The sequence below is a fragment of the Pseudorasbora parva genome, chromosome 10 (assembly GCF_024679245.1).
Source record: "Pseudorasbora parva isolate DD20220531a chromosome 10, ASM2467924v1, whole genome shotgun sequence".
NCBI classification, from domain to species: Eukaryota; Metazoa; Chordata; class Actinopteri; order Cypriniformes; family Gobionidae; genus Pseudorasbora; species Pseudorasbora parva.
Window position 1 is genome coordinate 12332654 of NC_090181.1, and position 20869 is coordinate 12353522.

Sequence of the window (20869 nt, forward strand, 5' to 3'; positions counted from 1 at the left end):
TTGATATTGATTATTTTTTTACCTTTAGCCAGCAACAGCAAATGGCACTGTGGATTGTGTTCACCAACAATGTTTTCTTGCAGTATTTCTGAGCCCATGTTGTGATTTCCATTACAGTAGCATTCCTGTATGTGATGCAGTGCCACTGTATGGCTTTCTGGCCTTGACCCTAACGCACAGAGATTGTTCCAGATTCTCTGAATCTTTGGATGATATTATGCTTCAGACATCAATTTTTCTCTGAGAAACTGCTTTCTTAAATTACTCCGCTATTTTCACCGCAGCATTGGGGAAATTGGTGATCCTCTGCCCATCTTGACTTCTGAAATACACTGCCACTCTGAGAGGCTCTTTTTATACCCAATCATGTTGCCATTTGACCTAGTAAGTTGCAGATTGGTCCTCCAGCTCTTCCTTATATGTACATTCAACTTTTCTTATTGATACCGTCCTGTCCCAACTTTTTTGGAATGTGTAGCTCTCATGAAATCCAAAATGAGCCAATATTTGGCATGACATTTCAAAATGTCTCACTTTTAACATTTGATATGTTATCAATTCTATTTTGAATCAAATAGAAGTTTATGCGATTTAGTAAATTATTGCAAATATATATATCTTTTTTTACTAACACATATATATCATTTGTTTTAGTGGTTTTTGGATATTTTAATCCAAAGATCTTACTTATTGTGCAAACATCAAATTGTACTAAAATTTATATTTGAATACAAATATAAATTAATACATTGATTAATAAACAATTAAATTTACAATTTATATTTGAATGAATGAATGAATGAATGAATGAATGAATGAATGAATGAATGAATGAACAAACGAACGAACAAATTAACATTTCAGAAGTCCTCTACATGCCACTGCTCTTATTAGTCAATCCGGCATTGATCAGGTTTCCTGAGGTAAGTGTTACTATTACTCATTCGCGTCTTCTAGCTCCAATCGACTGATGATATAAGTTGATGGCTAAAGAAAAGCAGAAGCATCCTTTCAACCTGCATGCAACTGGAGAGGCTTTCAGCATTGTGTTCAGCATGAGAGCTGTTCATGAGGCATTGAGGCAGAAAAAAGGGACACCGCTTTCTCCCTCATAATATGAATCCTTCAGAAAGAGAGGGAGAGATTGAACTAAAGAGATAAATAGCAAAAAAGATGATTGGAGACATGAAGAAGGAGAAAATCAAATCTTCATCATCTTATTTGGTTAGTTCTCTCTCTCTTGTTTCTTTGTTGACTAATTCCCAGGCCGAGCGGAGCAAGAGGGACTTTTGATCAATGAGCACGCTGGCCTCCCTCCATCAATCAAAGGAGGATTACGCTGTGTGTGAGAGTCTCCTAAAGACATTATTATCGAAGTCCCAGCTCATATTATGAGGGTGTCAGCTCTCTTCATACCACTGTGACACCACATCCTCTCGGCTCTTCATATGAACATTCTGGTATTGAAGTTTCAAAATCTTTAATCCTGTTGCCATTTAAACTCCCATCATGATGCAGTGAACAAGTCGATAATTATGAGCAGTCAAAAGGTCAGGTCATATATAATTTTATGACCTGCTGTGGCATGACTCAATTATAAAACGCACCGTTTATTCAAGTAATAACAATAGCAAATGACTTTACAAATGCAAATTAATTATCATGGATCAGCAGTAAGCACCGATAGACGTGGAGATCAAATCGACTAGCACAGTGTGCAGCATTTGCTCGCTTAAAAAAGTGAATGAAAGAAAATAATAATTAATTCACTATATAAATAACTCACTACAAGTGCCAGTCAGTAAATTGTGTTTTAAGACAAAGGCTATTCCTTTACCCTCAACATTGTTTTAAAATTTCAAAACAATTAAGAAAATTTAAGAAGTAGTTCAGACAAAAAAATCTTGTGGACCACCAACCTATATACCCTATTCTTTTAGTGGAAAAGTATTTAGCTGTCTAAGCTGTTTATGTCCAGGGACAGCCATAGTCATCATTCACTTGTATTGTATGGAAAAAGAAGTTTGTACATTCTGTTCAATATCTCCTTTTGTGTTATATGAATAGAAGAATGGCTCATAGGTTTGTAATGACATGAAGGTGAGTCAAAGATGACAGAATGTCATTTTTTGTTGTTGTTAATCTGTCCCTTTAAGGGTAAACATTTGCCCCTTTATTGTTGTTGTCCAACTGTAATGTTTTCTGATAAAACTGCAAGAAAATAACTGGGTTCTCCTGGGAGAGAACACACTTAACAAAGCAACACACTTTTGTTTGATTTATTTTGCTCTTTCTTCTTACAGGTCAATCCTCAGAGCACCGGATCGATCAGAATGAAAACATGACCAACTGGACTACATATACGAAGTAAGTATTCTTAAAAGGAAATGATGCAATTGAAAAAGAAAATCATTTATTAAAATAAATGGTGTTTAATGCAATAAAATATTTTAAAATAAAACCAATAACAATACATTTTGGTTCAAAAATAACAAAAAATCCGACTTTATTCAGCATTGTCTTCTCTTCCGCGTTCGTTTTCAAACCTCAAATAAAGAATCAAACGGTCGTGAATCAGCAGATTGATTTGCGATTCATATCGCCAATGTCACGTGATTTCAGCAGTTTGCCAGTTTGACACGCGATCTGAATTATGATTCATGACCGTTTGATTCTTTATTTGAGGAACAATGAAGAGAAGACGATGCAGAATAGTCGTATTTTTTGTTATTTTTGGACCTAAATGTATTGTCGACGCTTCAAAAGAGTCTAACTAACAAACTGATGTCACATATGGACTACTTTGATGATGTTTTCATTACCTTCTGGACATTAACAGCAAGTGGGCATACACTAACATTCAAAGGACAGAGCCCTGGGACTAAATATAAAATATCTTTTTTTTGGGGGGGGGGGATTGAGGTGAGATTGAGTTTCAGTCAATCTCATGTCAATCTTGAGTACCTATAGAGTAGTATTGCATCCTTCATATCTTCGAAAAGTTTTTAGTTTTATTATATTTATAAAAGAAATATGAGCTGCACCGAGTCTTTCCGGAAAAAAACGAGCGCCTGGAGGCGTATCGTGTGGGCGGAGCTAAAGAATGACGAATGCGCAAAGCGGTGACGTCCTCAAGCGTGGAGAAACTCATGGCTATCGATCAGATTCAGCTAATACAGATATGATCCAGAATCAGATCCGGAGGCTGAAATAAATTGAACAGGAGAAACAGCAACAGCAGGACGTCCGTCTCTGTGGTATTACTGTATTTAGTGTCCTGTCAACATTTGTGTGTGTTTACTCGCAGTTTATGAGGACATGATTCGGTTTATGGACTATTGTATGCGACTAAACCTTAGCAGTAGCAAGCAAAACGGTTTTGCACATCAGACTAGTGTAACGTTATACAGAGAACAGCAATGGAGTAACCGTTAGTGCATTTGAATGACAAAGCACCCGATCGTGTCGTTTACTGATGTTTACTCACGCGACGATAGCCAATAGCATAGACATTTGAAGCAGTTTTACTCACCGGCTGCTTCCAAAGCAGGACCGAACCTTTATCGCTGGGACCACTCCGTCAAAAACACACTTCTTTGGTATGATTTGGTGAAGTCCTGTGACAGCAGTGACCGTGGAGATCCACTTTGCGTGGAACGACATTGGGGTGAGTCATTAATGAAAAAAAATTCATTTCATGGGAGAACTAACCCTTTAACGTCTCATCCAAAGGACTGTAATGATGCACTAATAAAACATTTATTTAGAAATTTAAAAATATTCATTCTTTCGCTCCGCTACAGGACAAGAATTTACTGAGCCTTCTGATGTATTTAGCTTTGTGCTGCAGGTTTTTATTCAGACCTTATTACAAGGCTCTGTTAAATACTTGATTCTGATTGGTCAATTGCGCATTCCAGCGGTTATTCCCAGATAACACACCGCTCATCTGGGCACTACGAGTTATCTTGAACGGTATTACTTCTATGCTTAACGCTGGCTCCATCTTGTGACTGTTAAATACTTAACCGCCATGGCTACAATGGAAGACTTCAAGGCGGGTTTCCTTTATAAAGTTTTAAATATGGATATTTTTCTTACACAAACGCATCGATTCGAATCAGAAGGCCTCTATTAACCCATCAGAGCCGTGTGGAGCACGTTATTTGACGGACAGCTGCATTTTTATGGACTTCAAAAACAGCTACAACTACTGCTGGGATTAACGTTAGCCTGGACTTTTTAAATATAACTCCGATTGTATTTGTCTGAAAGAAGAATGTCATATACACCTATGATGACTTGAGGGTGAGTAAATCATAGGCTTGGTTTCATTTTTGGGTGAACTAACCCTTTCAGCATTCATTTTCAACATTTAGCAAGGGCATATGGCAAATCTTCAGCGAAGGCTTAAAGCAGTTTGTAACTGTTTTTCTTTGCGGAAGCTTTGCGGAAGAGCTAATAAAATATTTAATCTCAAGACAATATGTTGTGTCTATTTTATTTGAGACTAGTAGCCGTGTAATAAGCGGGATAATGTACACCCAGCAGCCTGTTGTTATCGCAGAATAAACCCCTTCAGAGTGCTGCAAGACCTGATCACTTTGTCTGGGTTTATTCTGCGATAACAACCGGCTCGGTGTACATTATCCCTTACTTAATAAATGTGAACTGATGGAATTGGGTGCAGATGCTGATTATTTTTTTGAAGGACTGCCAAAGGTGGATGAAGAGTCCAATAATGAACTACAACAGATTTTGCCATTGAAAGAGCTTTATACTGCTATGATGAGCATGGATAATGGTAAATCTCCAGGAATTGACAGGATACCTGTTGAGCTTTATAAAACCCTATTGCCCGAGGATCTGCTGACAGTTCTTAATGACAGTCTGAAAAGAGGGCTATTACCATTAAGCCGCAGAAGAAAAGCTATCACACTGTTACCTTAAAAGGTGATCTTGTGTACATCAGCTCTGTTTCACTCTTATGTTCAGAATATACAATTTTGCCTAAAGCTTTGGCCATAAGACTAAAAAGTTGTAAGAACATAAAGTTTTAAGCCAAATTGATACATTCTGATCAGTCTTATTGTATTTCCAACAGGTCTATTTTTGATAATATCTCTTTAATTAGAGATGTTTGGATGCTTCTAAACTCTTGGGAATTATCTACACATTTAAGAGTGGATCATAAAGGATAAATACTTAATAAATTGTGGGCATCTTTTGACAGAAATGGAGAAGAGCCTTATTTTAATTCACCTACTGTTTTAGTTAATACTTTTGAAATATTTAGATATTTGGAGAGAAATTAATAAGGGGAGAGTTTCAGCTGCATGTTTAGGCATTATATTTATCAAACAATATGAAAAACACAGCTATTGTCCTCAAACATTTTACTGATCACACACAAGCTTATTACTGTAGACTTAAAACGAACTTTGGAATGACTTAAGAAATTGTAGTCATTGAAGAGAAATCTTTCTTCTAATTTACAGGAGTGGACTGATAAGAAATATAAGTTGTATTCTAAATGAGAAATGTTCTACATTTTTCTAAAATGTTAAATGGAATTTAGAAGTGTACAAGAAAGAAAAAATGTTTAGTTTGAAAAAAAAAAGTGATTCCGTATAACTGCGTAGATTTAGCCTGACGTGGACATACTCAGTTCTAGTCAGAATAGGAGTCTGAAACTTGTGCTACAACTGCTCTGAAGCAGGCGAGTCTAAAGTGAAGCCAGGTTATTCCGGTATATTTTTCTGTTGATATGAAAAATCAGTTACGGTATATTTTTCTGTTGATATGAAATATCAGTTACATTTACCAATATAGCAGATGAATTATGTATATGATGTTATGTCTTTCTCTAACTGATGTTAGGATACTGATTTTTAGAAAGAAGCTGACAATGAGATAGTAATTGGGAGCATGATTTGTGTAACATTAGCAACACATTCTTAGCTGATAACGTAATCGAGCAAAAGACTAATCATACCAATTACCGTTATGTGTCCGGCACTGTAGAGAGCCATACATAAAATGCATTATTCTGATACATCGATACAAGGCTGCATGAGTGAGTGGAGCCAGGGATAATTTACATATTCATGGATCCACGCATACTAAATGAAGCAAGTGTGTAGAGTTACATTCAAGCTATCATTTTGGTGGTCAGTTAAACTTGTTAAGGGTCCAAACTAATTATGTGTCAAGAAGCATGTGACCGAAAGGGCTCAAGGATTATTGACTAAAGTTATTTATTTAAAACCTACAAAATTATAACTTTTAATTAATGGCGAAAGGCCATCATTGTAAAAATACAATCCATTTAATAGAGACATTAGTATCAGCCTCACCACGTTCTGTTGTTCAGATGTGTATTCAGATTTACATTGCCATATGGCCCAGAAATAAAAGGAGAGGGATTGAAAAGTGGAATTAGGAAACACCGTTTCTGTCAGGATTGATAATTCCAACTGTTTTGTAAGCAGCCGGTGATGTCAAAGAAGAAGCTGCTCTGTCTCATTGTATTTACCTCAGACTGGATGCAATTTTAGATTCTGTTCTTCTTCCCTTCACTCCATACTCCAGCACTGGAGGACAGAGTGAACCAAGGATAAAAGACAGAATGCAAAGAGAATGACAGAGAGAGTGAAAGAGAGAAGAGGGACTGAGAAAAAGACAAAGAAAAAGAGAAGCAAACATGTTTCTACCAAGTCGATTGTGAGGCAAGCTGTCTCTTGACTGCAGTCTTTTTACATCCTGAGGTGAGAATAAGGTTTCCTTGAAGCTTTGTGAGATGCTCTCAATGAACTAGCCGGAGGAATAAAAAACAGAATGGATGTGTTGGCTCGGTTTTATAAGACTTATTTGTGTCGTAAAGATAATTATAAGCATTGAGGAGAATTCACTAAGACTGAACTGTGCCTGTCGATAGTCACTGAGTATTAGCACATGCTGTTTGCATTATTTTAGTACCCTGGTTTAGCCTAGAAATCTAGACGCACCCTAGCGGCAGCAAATTTAATCTGCCCGCAAGTGTCGTCTAGGAACTCTCAATACCCTTCTGAGCTGTATTCCTCACAATCTGGACGGGCCAATCACGTCGTGTATAGACGTGGGCGGGGCCATAATGATGACGGCCGATTTGCGTTTGCGTGCTTCTAGTAAACACAGAAACTGGCGAACGGCGGCGGATTTTCGAATCAGCTTTGACTGCGACTCTGGAAGACGAGGAGTTAAGCTTTTCTCTGAGAAAAGAACAAAGAACGGCACTGAAGTCATTCTTAAAAAGGGAAGATGTGTTCGGAGTTTAGCCGACCGGATACAGTGAATGTTTAGTCTATCAACAAGCTCTGTTTCACCTTTGTTGCTCTGGTTGGTTGTAGCGCTATCCTATCGCGTGCAGAGGGAGTTTGAAAGACAACCGTTTATCCCGCCCCTCGGATTGAGCCCTGTCTATGGTGAGTTTCCAGACCAAACATCTTGATGTGGGTCTGGCTTGTCAGGCTAACCCTGGTTATTAAGCAATATCTAATCATGCAAAACCACCACACAATATGCGTTTTGCATGCTGTATTCCTGACAGTATTTAACAGTGTGCTGAAAGAAGGACGGTTAATTTAATATTATAGTGCAATATTGTACACAACAGTGGTGCAGCAGTTCACTGAATTTGCCCCTATTGTTTTGCACATTTTTATATTGTAATTTTAACAAACTTCAATCTTACAACATTTTACTGGACAGAAAACGTAATGAGGACAACATAATAAGGAGCAGAAATAACACCCCAGAGCTACTCATGGCTAAATGTACTGTTTTAAAAATCTTTATTTCATTAACGGGTCCCTCTCATGGGATTCTTCTCTTACCATGCACTGCAAACATACACTACACAAGATGCAGAGAATATCTTCTCAGCTGGGCTGAAGTATATGTGAATAAATATGTTTTTAGTGCATCAGTTTTAAATCTAGAACATGGCATTTTCAGCTGACAGTGCTTTGCATTGTATTATACAGGATTTCCACAAAAGCTTTGAGCTAGAGATTTTCACACCACAACCAACCACTACCTACGTATCGTCCTTTGGAATTATAATAACCTCTTCCTGTACCTTGCATACTGCTATCTTTCTTCCAAGCCTGCGGTCATTCATCACCAGCGGCTACCAAAGCATGATTTTATCCCGAGTCCTAAATGAGAGCGAGCGAGAGAGAGGCATGTGGAGGAGAACTCAAGCATGAAACCAGGCGAGTCAGAGAGCTGTCGACCTCTGCTAATGATGCTCACGGCATAGCTGAGGTGACAAATCGGCTTTCTAACAAACAGCTTCTAGTGAGGAAGCCCAGGAGAGGAACAGCAGGCCTGCTGTAATGCAGAGCGACTGCTAGACCACACTTAATGTGTGTGTGTTTTTTATGCTGTTCTATCTGCTGTACATCTCCCAAAATCCCTTTTCATGTGTCTTTATAATCAGACAAGAATATGGGAAAATATAACCATGCAAAGAAAAGTAGAAAAGAAATTGTCATGGTTGAAAAACTTTTTTAAACTTTTTGAGATTTATGTTTTGTTTGTGCTCTTGTTTTCTTACTTGGCTGAAATATATGAAATATATATCTGTTCTACAGTTCAGATGTTTGGGGTCAGTAATATTTTATTTGAAATAAATATATACTTTTGTTCAGAAAGGATTCATTTGAATTGTTTAATTAAATTGTAAATGCTACTTTTGAACTTTCAATTCAAATAATCCCCCAAAAATGAATCACAAAATATTAATTTATATTCAAGTAAAGTTCAACTTTTTTAACATTAATAATAAGAAATGGGATAAAATCAGTTTTAAAATATATTAAAATAGAAAACTTTAAGCGATATAACAATTTTTACTGTATTTTTATTAAAATACTGTAAGTGCAGCAGAAGAGATTTCTTTTAATAATAAAATCTTACTGGTTCAAACTCTTGGCACACTTTAGGCACATTTAAGAAGTGTATTGCTAATCCTATTGCTTATGCATGCAGCTTTATCAGCTCATAACTGAGACTGCATTAAATATTATACTTTTTTTTTTTCCACCGCATCATGTTAAATTAATTGATAAAGGCAAAAGGTAATTAAAAATGATCTATCACACCACATAAAATAAACTCCTTCTCTTTGACAGTTAAGGTGAACAATATGGCATTTGATTATTGATTTTTATAACTCCACAACCTATAATTGCAAACCATTTCATATAATAGAACATTAATTTTGCATGTGTAAATTGAAGTACAGTGTGATATCCACTTAATGTCATAATGCCATTCGAGTGGACCTTTCACTGATAGACTGCCTCATCTGCACCTGAGGAAAACAGAAGATGACAAACAAATTACTTCAAACAAAATGATTTACCTGAGCCGCTGGCCTTCAATATGTTTGTTTATCTCCTAAAATGAACAGACTCCCCTCAGACCTTGACTTTGATCTTTACCGCACAATAGCCTGAACCAGGAAATTAAAAAACCTGCCGATAATTTGAAACGGGATGGAAAATTATTACACTTTTATAGAAGCACCAACAGGGAAGAAAATATCTACTGCCAAAGAAATTAAAAAGGATTTAATGTTAGTCCAAAGAGACACTATTTCACACCCGATAATATAATGTTTACTATGGTTTTAATAGCAACGCTGTGACAGTTGGTTTAAAAGTCTGCAAGAAGCTGGCTTTCCTTACACTTTCGTATTAATAAAATACACTGAAATGAGCAGAATGCTGCACTGGTGAAATATCATCAACATTCATCATTTTTAAGCTGTTGGACCAGTTCACAGATCGTTATTCGTTTTGGGATACGCCATCAATGCAATGCACCTTTGACATTACAAATGTGATATACATTTAGAGGCAATATTAAAGGGATAATTCATCCAAAAAATGTAATTAGCCCATGATTTATTCACCCTTAAGCCATCCTAGCTGCATATGGCATTCTTATTTCAGACGAATACCATCAGTTATTTAAAAACATGTCCTAGCTAATCCACGCTTTAGAATGGCAGCCCAAAATTGGAAAATTGCATCCATCCATTTTAAACCAACTCAACATGCACTGTAAAAAAATGCAGGTCTCCAATTGAACATGTTCTAGTGACTGATCACTTCTAAATTTTTCAGTTGACCAAATTTAATTTTTGTGAATTGATGCAATTTAATTAACAGAAAATCAGTTTGGCCAACTAAAAAATTTAGATGTGATCAGTCACTAGAAAATGTTCAATTGGAGACTGGAATTTTGTGTGTGTGTGTGTGTGTGTGTGTGTGTGTGTGTGTGTGTGTGTGTGTGTGTGTGTGTGTGTGTGTGTGTGTGTGTGTGTGTGTGTGTGTGTGTGTGTGTGTGTGTGTGGGGCCTGGTAATCCCTACGTTATGGGGACAAAATGTCCCCACAAGGATGGCAATATCTGAAATCCTTGTCCTTGTGGGGACATGTTTAGGTCCCCATGAGGAAAACATCTTATAAATCCAACAGAAGGAGTTTTGTGTGTGTGTGTGTGTGTGTGTGTGTGTGAGCCTGTTTATGTGGTTTATGAGGACATATCAACTACATGGGTATTACACTGGTATTACACTATAAATGTGGTTTATGAGGACATATCAAATGTCCTCATAATTCAAATGGCCTTAAAAACATACTAAATTATGTTTTTTTGAGAAAGTAAAAATGCAGAATGTTTCCTGTGATGGGTAGGTTTAGGGGTAGGGGCAGTGTAAGGGGATAGAAAATACGGTTTGTACAGTATAAAAACCATTACGCCTATGGAGAGTCCCTGTAAACCACATAGACCAACATGTGTGTGTGTGTGTGTGTGTGTGTGTGTGTGTGTGTGTGTGTTTTTTACAGTGTGGCATAAAAGGAAAACCATTTAGCAAGAGCAACGGTTTTCTCTGAAATAACATCAAAAATAGGCCAATTTTGTCCACTAAATTTAAAGGAAGTGTATATAAGATTGTGGCTAAAACTGGAACTGCAATCACTTTCAAACGACTGTAGAGCGGTGTATCCCCTCTCCCCCTCCCCCCTGACTCTAGGTTGCCAGATTGGCTGCAGGATCCAGCAGGGACGTTTGTAGCTGCAGCTGTGGTAACTAGAGCTGACAACCCAAAACACTACTGACTTCATGATTAGTAGATAGGTGGAGGGTGGAGCTTCAGGCCAAAACACAACATGTCAACATCAGTTGAGGGCTGCAACAACTTTTAAATGACAATATCCTGGCCGGACTACTGTTGTCAGTGATAGAAGTATTTGAAACTAACATGATTTCTCAATGTCTAGTGACATATCAGAGCCATTTTATGATTAACTGAAATACATTTCTTACACACAGCTCCTTTAAATAAATCAAATTTCTTGAGGGATAATATACAGAGGGATGACAAAATCATTGTTGGGAACCTCAGACCGTAGAAAATAGCCTGTGTTAAATATCAGTTCACAGAGAATTTTTCTGTAGCTTCAGTATGAAACTGACACTTTGACTCCTGCACCCTTTTCAGTCCATGTTTTTTAATGGCTTGGGTCATAGGGCTAAATCACAGCACTGTACATTTTAGTGCTAAAGGTTCTACCACAATTATAAGGGATAAAGACAAAGAAATTCAGAAGGACAGAAAATGATCTCCGTGTCATCATCTAGCCTCTTGATTTGCTGCATAAACCTTTTCGAACAATTTTCTTAAATAAACCTTACTAAAGCTGCTGTGACCCCCACCCCCATCTTTTCATAGAATATACTTCTAGAGAGAAAAGTCTTTCAAGTCACTTTAAACCTATTTCAGGAATGCCCATGACCTGCTTCAGCCTGACCCCATAACACAGGGGACCATAATGCCCCGCACGGGTCATTCTCCAGCCATTTCTAACAATACATGACACCTGCTCTTTATTCACTATAGATCTGTAATAAAAAAAAACTTCTTTCATCTCTGCACTCTAAAAGGTTTTATGGAGAAAAAAATAATGAAAAACTTTGAACATGAAGAGGGACGATCCTTTAATGTTAGGGTTAGGTTAGGGTTAGAACCTTGCATTCATGATTTCTTTATTCCTGATGGGGGAAATGAGGCTGTTGGAAGACATTACCATCAAGGCTCTTTGTACACGAGATCTGTGTGTTCAAAATGGCTTTTTGGGAAACAGGGTATTGGAGGATCAAAATAACGAATTGATAAAATCTTGATATTTTTCATGGCGTATGGTCTTTCGCACACAGTCCAGGCACTTCCAAGATAGCGATCTAACTGTCAGGACTTCTGAAGAAAATGATCTCATGCTAGATTTCGTCTAGTAGAGTGATTTTTCATCCACGCTAACATTCAGCGGAGAACCACTGATTGTTGAAAGCAACAATAAAACAGTCCTCGACAGCCATTCTCAAGACACCCGCTGGATTTACTCAAACGGAGAACTGAGCCCTTGCGACAAAAATAAAGATGATACAGCGTATAAAGATTAGCAGGAAGAAATGAAAAAAAGAAACAACAGTCATCTTATGCAAATAATCCAAAATCCACAAACAGTTCAAGTGTATAATCATGCAGCGCTCTGTTTGGCATGCAGATAAAGCCACTCATATTATAAAAGTCCAAAGGCAGATTTCATATGCTTAAGTAAAACCTGACATCCCAGAGAGTGCTGGATGAGAGACACCGTATGGATAAAGGGATTTATTTAATGCAACCTGAACTCTTCACATTTGCTGCATAAATAGTTTAGCATAAATACTATACAAGCTAAAAGTTAATGTCAACATGCCAAACGCTAATTTTAGCCATAATGGTTGAAGTAAATCAGGTTGCAATATAACATCCAAACATAGTCTGTTCACAACACATGACGAATGTGATCTAAGCCTCTGCACAGCTGCAGGATGGAGGACTGCACATCCGCAACAGAAGGGGTGAAAAACATTCATCACACAACTTAATTAACGCTTCCACACCATCTCGACTATCAGACGTTCTGCACTGTCCGTAATATGTATCCTATTATCTTTGACTTTCTTTTCTGAAAACCTGATCACAGAGTGCTAATGAGAGACATTGTCAAATTAACAACTTTTGGAGAATTTACAGAGCAAATGGCTGAGAGAGTGCGTAGTATCTCAGACTCAAATCTGTTCATTTCAGTTTTCAATAGAAGGATGAAAACGCAGCTTATTTCTCTGCTTGTGGAGCTGCTGAACATGAAAAGCATGTGAAAAGAGAAGTTCTGATGATTATCAGACGACTGTGGGTGCTGGCTCACCTTTTATTTCATAGAAAAACTGAGACTTGCTACGACATTAGTTGTTGAATTATTGCTTTCTGAATTTGAATTAGTGTGCATTGATTTTTTTCACTCAAATAATAATAATAATAATGATATATAAATACAAGCATATGAGGTAACAGCTATTACCCATTGAATTGGGGAATACCCGGGTAATTGACTAACTGTTTGTTAAGCTTGCACACCAAACGGTAATCGGTTACAAAAATCGAAAAACATGAAATCATTTCCCAGTTTAGCTTCATAACAAGGCATTCATGGACATAACATTGTAGTTTAGTCTAGAAATGTGAGGAAATGTTCACACAAGACAAGTCTATTTATAGTCGGATGCCTTTTGGACATTATGGTGCATCGTGCTGTTTTTTTAGCATTCCATTACTGGCACAAGATGCCAAGAAAAAATGCTTCAAAATTTTGTCAGCATCAATGTCAGTTGTGAAAAAAAGGGACAACTGGATGAATTTGGTTATGGGATAAGTAAGGGATAATCCACGGCAAGCCTCCGCAGAGTGCATTCATTTAATAAATCATTTAACGCACAGCTAGCTGTGGATTATTCCACTTATTTTCCCCAGTCATTTGACAAGAATAAGAAAGTTAAAGCTGTTACTTATGTTTGCAGGAAAAACTTGACCAGATGGGTAAAAAATTCTGACCATTTTTGTCAGTTACGGCTTGTTAGATCTAGTACTCTGCCCCCTTTCGAATCAGATAGAGAGATGTAGCATTGCAGTAAGATTATAATCTGTATTTATTTTGTGATTATAGTATATATATATATATAGAGAGAGAGAGAGAGAGAGAGAGAGAGAGAGAGAGAGGTGCATGTGTTAATTTCAACCTGATCTCACAGCAATTGAACATATTTTGCATGGTGGCTAATTCATACGAATTAATACGAACTCACTTGTACGAATTTTGCTAAATCATACATATTTTATGAGTTAAAACCCCACGCCTAAACCTACCCATCACTAGGGTTTAGAAAATTCATGCAAATTTGTACGTGTGAGGTTGGACAAATTAGCCACCTTGTAAAAGACATTGGATTGGTTGTGAGATAGCATTGGATTTTTTTCTGTGTCTGTGCAGCATCTCTCCACTAACAATGAAGTGATACCCTCTCATTGCTGAAAAATATAATGTAGCGAATCAGTAGCAAAGATATTTTATTAATAAAAGAAATAAAAAAGTATGTGTTAGGGCAAACACATTCTCACTTCCAACTCATCACTTATTAATTTCTGGTCAGGATCACTTTTTAACGCAGTATATCTTTAGTGTAATTTTTCAACATGCAGGGTGCTCCATTGATTTCAATGAAAAAACTATTGGTGCCTTCTAGACTGAGAAAAGACAGAAAATGTATTTTTGTCGCATGGGGATGAAAGACTACAATTCCCAGAATGCTTCGCTGTCCTGTGAGGCCACTCCCAAAGCCACCGCTACTGGATTACTGACTGAGTTGGAGAAGACACTACAATTAAAAACTGAACGTGTCTGTTCAATATAATGAACTTGTCTGTTCAACCGCGCGAGTATCACAGCACTGAGCACTAACTGCAGGGGTGAGATAAATGAGCTGATGATGAGGTAATCACGACTACACTCGGCATACATTCACAACGAGAGTTCAGTCTGGCGCGTTTCAGTTCATGCCTTTGCAAGCTTAACTTTCATAGAAATTAATTTGAGAAGTTAAAAGACTTACATTGCTCAGCATAGCTCCGTTTAAATGAGTGCCTGTAGCTGAGCTGAGCTCTGAGTGTGATCTCCATCCCCCATGCACGGGCTCAAAACATGTGGAAATGGCTCCCTCTGCTGGCTGTAGTCTTTAGCCTTTGGCCAAACATTCCTCCTATGATGCAAATATTGTCAATTTGCATCATAGAAGGAATTTTTCCAGAAATAAAATGCATAAATCTCTTGTCTCAGGAGGATATGAGAGGGGAAAGCACAATCATTTGAATATACTCCAGGGTTTCTACTAATACAAAGCCATATGCTAATCGCTGAAGTAACCCTTTAAATGTGTCAATATGTGACAATTGGGAGTGAGAACTTGTTGGTCAGGGTCTCCACAACAAAACTAGAACCAGTGGCCAATCAAAAATAGCCCAAAAATATGGTGTGTTCAAATGTTTGTTCACACCATGTCGAAATTACTGTAATAAAATAATAAATATCGTAATAAATAAACTCATAATTAAACGTATAAGCTCTTATAAGATCCTACTTGTACCACATGACTGATGTACCACCTGACCATTGCAGATTAATTTGGGCATAGATAGTGTTGCCACAGATATGCATGATTAAACAGCTTAGATGCCACACATTGTTAACTCGAAATTACGGTAAGACATAGCATGCCATGAGCACAGTAAGAGTCCCCCTGAAAAACTCATGTTTATTGGGTTGGAAAGTCATGTTTATGTTAACAATAATGTCTGAGTGAACGCCTAAAACATGCCTTGTGTTAAGTCCCGCTGTGCTCCGTTTAGCTGTTTAACGCAACAACACGTTTTGTTTGAAAGGCCTTTGACACATCGGTGCAGTCTGTGACACCGAGCAAGGTCTTAACATTTTCTTTGTGTTTAACGGTCAGGATTTACAGTAATAGATGCTAAACCTTTTTCAGATGAGAGCGTGAATGGCCTACAGCAAGAAGAAATTAATAGATTATTCTATATATCTAGGGCCATCTGAAATGTCAGATTTAAAATATCAACCGCTTTAGGCTTGGTAAATCATTAAAGTACAGCTCCCCACAGCAAGTAAAATAGCTCATGAATTAATCACGGATGAACAGAGACCCATCATGCTCCTGTATGAACCTCTCACGGTCATATTTATGCAGATATGTGTCATGTAGAAGTCATATGCATGGTCATAACATCCACCTCCTGATCTTTGTCTCTTTATGTCTACGCCTCACTCATTCACGCTTCACCTTACATCTCATCTCTGTCTAAACTGACACAGTTGTCTAGTCTGATCATAAGCAATGAAGTCATGTCTAAGCAAAAGGGCAGCAACTATGTGAGTGTGAGTGTACTTGATTTAATTACATTGTGGAGAACAAATGTCCCCACAATGTAATAAAATCTGAGATCACATGCCAGCCAGCGGTCCCCATAATATAAATGGATTCATAAACATACTAAATTGTTTTGTTGTTGTTTTTTATGTAAAAATGCACAATGTTTCCTGTGATGGGTAGGTTTAGGGGCAGCGGCAGTGTAGGGGGATAGAATGTACCATTTGTACAGGAAAAAATCCCCACAATTCACAAAAACTGTGTGTGTGCGTGCGTGCGTGCGCGTGTGCATGCTGCCAAAACAGCCCTGACCCGTCAAGGCATTGGCTGCACTAGACCCCTGAAGGTATGCTGTGGTATCTGGCATGAAGACTGCTCTGAAATGATGCTCACATGCCGACTGTTGGCACTTTTGCCAGTAGACCATGGGCCTCCTGACTGGTCTGCATGCAGCCCCATACACAACAAACTGTGACACACTGTGTATTCAGACACCTTTCTATTAGAACCAGCATTAACTTTTTGAGCAATTTAAGCTGCAGCAGCTTGTCTGTTTGATCGGACCACACGGGTCAGCCTTCGCTCCCAACGTGCATCAATGAGCCATGACTTTGTCGCCGGTTTACCACTGTTCCTTCCTGGACCACTTTTGATAGATACTGACCACTGTAGACCGGGAACATCCCACAACAGCTGCAGTTTTAAAGATACTCTGACCCAGTCATCTAGCCATTACAATTTGGGCCTATCAAACTTGCTCGAATCCTTTCACTTGACCATTTTTCCTGCTTCTAACAGAGGACAAAATGTTCACTTGCTGTCTAATATATCTCACCCACTAACATGCGCTGTGACTAAACATGACTTCGTTGTCTATGATCAGGCTGGACAACTATTCATTCACCTTTCTTCTCATTCATAAAGGTGATGTGAAGACTCTACTGCACTAGAGTTGGATTAGTCTCCTCACAAAACTCCCTTGGCAGCTGTCTTCACTTATTACCTTTGTGAGTATGAGGAGGTCAAGAGGTGTTACTTTAACTGGCATGACTCACACACCACATCCATCCAGTTTTAGATCAATGATTTGGTCCCTTCTTCCCAAAAGCCCTTCCCGAGGGCCTGAAAAGAATCAGGTACTGAATCAGAATCAGGTATCATCTACTGTCTGTCAGTTAATCTTATTGCCATTGCTACTCAGTCCTTTCCATAAATCAGTAAACCATCAGTGGGCATGGGAAAGGTGAATATGTTTGAAAAGCCATTTACCAGTTCTGATTTTGGATATAATTTATTCATTTTTTTACTTCGATAATGCTTCTTTGGAACAATTAGGCCTACCACAGGGGTGCTTAAAGGGATACTCCACCGCATTTTCATATTAAACTATGTTATTCCCTTAACTAAGACGAGTTGATACATACCTCTCTCGTCTCAGTGCGTGCACTTAATCTCTCTGACGCGCGGTGACATTCTGATAGCATTTAGCTTTGCTCTCTAAGCCCAGTTCGTTCACTATGGTACCAAACAGAGATCAAGTTAGATGCGGCCAAACACCTCCACGTTTTCCCTATTTAAATGATTCTAAAGATACCTGGATGGTGTCCTGAAGTGCAGAAGGGCAGTTCCATTCTTATATTACCACAACCCATTGCAGGTTAGACGAGGATTCAAATAGAACTACAAACATGGATAAAACATGGCAGCTGTGCAAGTCTGACGGTTAAATAGAGAGGTTTAGATAAAGGGTAAATAATTATCAGTATCTAACCTGACGAAAAGATTACTCAGTGTTATCCACATTATGTTTAATCTGCAACAGTATTGAGAACCTTTGTAAGGATACATTCGGACATTAAGCTAACTTTTAAACGTATCATCATATTCAAATTGCAAACACACAAGGAGAGTCTCCGCATGAAGTACTCGCGACTGGCAGATCAACATGCTTCTACATTTCTCTCTGATAGTGTAGGAAATTAAATTAAATTAAATATGTAGGGGTTAAACTGTGACAAGATGATTAACAGGGAATGAATCATAAAACACGGGACGTGATGTTTAACTGTCCATTGTGCCAATGGATAGTATGCACATGAGGTTTGCCTCGATGTTGAGAGTGGCATGAGAGTTGTATCTCAAAAGTGGGAAAAGGTTTTTTTAAATTCTTCTCTTTTTTCTCTTTTTTTCCTTTTCGGGGGGGACACATCATCAGTAGTGTACCCTTGAATCAGGGGGTGTTTCAGCCATTCAACACTATACACCCTCATCAAAGGTGGCCAGCTACAGGGTGATCAAACCTGAGCTTGTGTCCCTTGCCCAAAAGAAAAAAAAGAAGAAAAGAAAAAAAAGAAGAAAAAAAAAAAAAAACCAGAGCTGACCTGGGGTTGTGACCTGGGTTCTCATGTGGGGTGTAGGGTGGGGGGATCAGTGAGTGGGTCATGTTGTTGCTCTTTGAGCCCAGCAAGGGTCTTTCCGCTTAATCCATATCCACTGGCTGCTTCTTTCGGCCACTTCAGAGACTGATCTAATTGTCTGCCGCAGAGTCTGTCCATGGATGCCAAGGTCTTTCAGCATTCTAATGGTGGAAGAAGCCATGAAACCTCTGCATCCCACTTCAACCGGATAGACTTTTGCTTTCCATCCTCGTTGTTGGACGTCTGCTGCCAGTTCTATATATCGCAGTTTCTTGCGCTCATAGGCCTCTTCTACTAAGTTCTCCCATGGGACCGTGAGCTCAATGATGTACACTGACTTCAATGAAGGGGACCAGAGTACCAAGTCTGGCCTAAGGGTGGTGACTGCTATCTCAGGTGGGAAGATTAGTTGCTGGCCAATAGCAACTAGCATCTTCCAATCCCGGGCCATGGCTAGCTTCTGGTTTGGTAGGGGGATGGTTGGGCTTTTTCTGTCCCTCTCGGATGAAGGTTTGGGCCGTGATGGAATTGGCTGCTCTCAGGGGCAAGGAGTTGTTGGTATTTCTCTTGCTCTCAAGAGCTGCTGCCAGACTTTTCAGGACCTGGTTGTGTCTCCAGGTGTAACGACCTTGTGTGAGGCTGGTCTTACAACCGCTCAGGATGTGTTTGAGAGTCGCTGGAGTTGGGCAAAGGGGACAGGTTGGGTCCTCGCCATACCATTGGCAGAGGTTTTTTGGTGATGGGAGCACATCATAGGTAGCTCTGATGATGAAGCTGATATTGCTTGCCTCCATCTCCCAGAGCTCCCTCCAGCTGAGCTTTCTCCTCTCCAGGCCTTCCCACCTTATACATTGTCCCTGTTTAGCAAGAGAGACGATCTTTGCACTTCTTTGCACCTCCTCTTGACGGCGCACCTCCTCGACCACCATTTTCCTCCTCTCTGATGTTGAGGCCTTATGCCAAGTTGGCTTACTTGCTGTAAGGCCAAAGCCTCCTCTTCCCAACTGGACGTGCCCTACAATGTCACTGTGCCTCAGGGCTGATGTAGCTTGCTGCACCGCGTTGGATGGCGTCCATTTCCGTCCAGTTACCAGGGATGGAACAGCATTACTGATGGTCTGGTCTTTGGAGTCCTTCAAAGTCATCTGAAGTCTTACTTTAGCGCACTTGTACTCTTCGGTAAGGCTTGTGATAGGCAATTCAAGGACCCCTCTGCCATAGAGGCTGATGTTAGTCAGACAGTGTGGGACGCCAAGCCATTTCTTTACGTATGAAGTCATTGTTCGCTCCATCTTCTCCACAGTTGTTATTGGGAGCTCGTAAATAGTGAGTGGCCACATTGCCCGAGGGAGAAGTCCAAATTGCAGGCACCAGAGCTTAAGCTTCCCTGGCAGTAAAGTGCTGTTGATTTTTTCCAGACTGTTGGTAATGTCCTGCCTTAGTTGCTTCACTTGATCTTTGTCCCTTAGGCTTGCATTGTACCACCTGCCCAGGCTTTTGACAGGTTGTTCAGACACTGTTGGTATTGGGTCGTCACCAATGCAGAACTTCACGTTTTTAAGCTGTCCCTTAACTATTGAGATGCTTCGTGACTTTTTCGGTTTGATTTTCATCCGGGCCCACTTGATGTTCTCCTGCAGTTTTCCAAGTAGCCGCCTGGTGCATGCTGCAGTAGTGGTCAGAATGGTCATGTCATCCATGTATGCTCGGATGGGTGGAAGACGGATCCCGTTCTTAGTTCGCTCACCCCCCACCACCCATCTTGAGGCCCTGATAATAACTTCCATGGCCATTATGAAGGCCAGGGGTGAGATGGTACAGCCTGCCATAATGCCTACTTCGACGCACTGCCATGATGTTGTGAAGTCGGCTGTTGTGAAGCAAAGTTGCAGGTCTTCGAAGTAGGCTTTTACTAGACTAGTGACAGAGGATGGAACTTGGAAGAAGTTGAAAGATTCCCAAAGGAGGTTATGAGGAACTGATCCAAAGGCATTGGCCAGATCAAGGAAAATGACATGGATGTCTCTTTTGTCTTTCTTCGCTGCTTGGATCTGGTGCCAGATCATACTGGAATGCTCC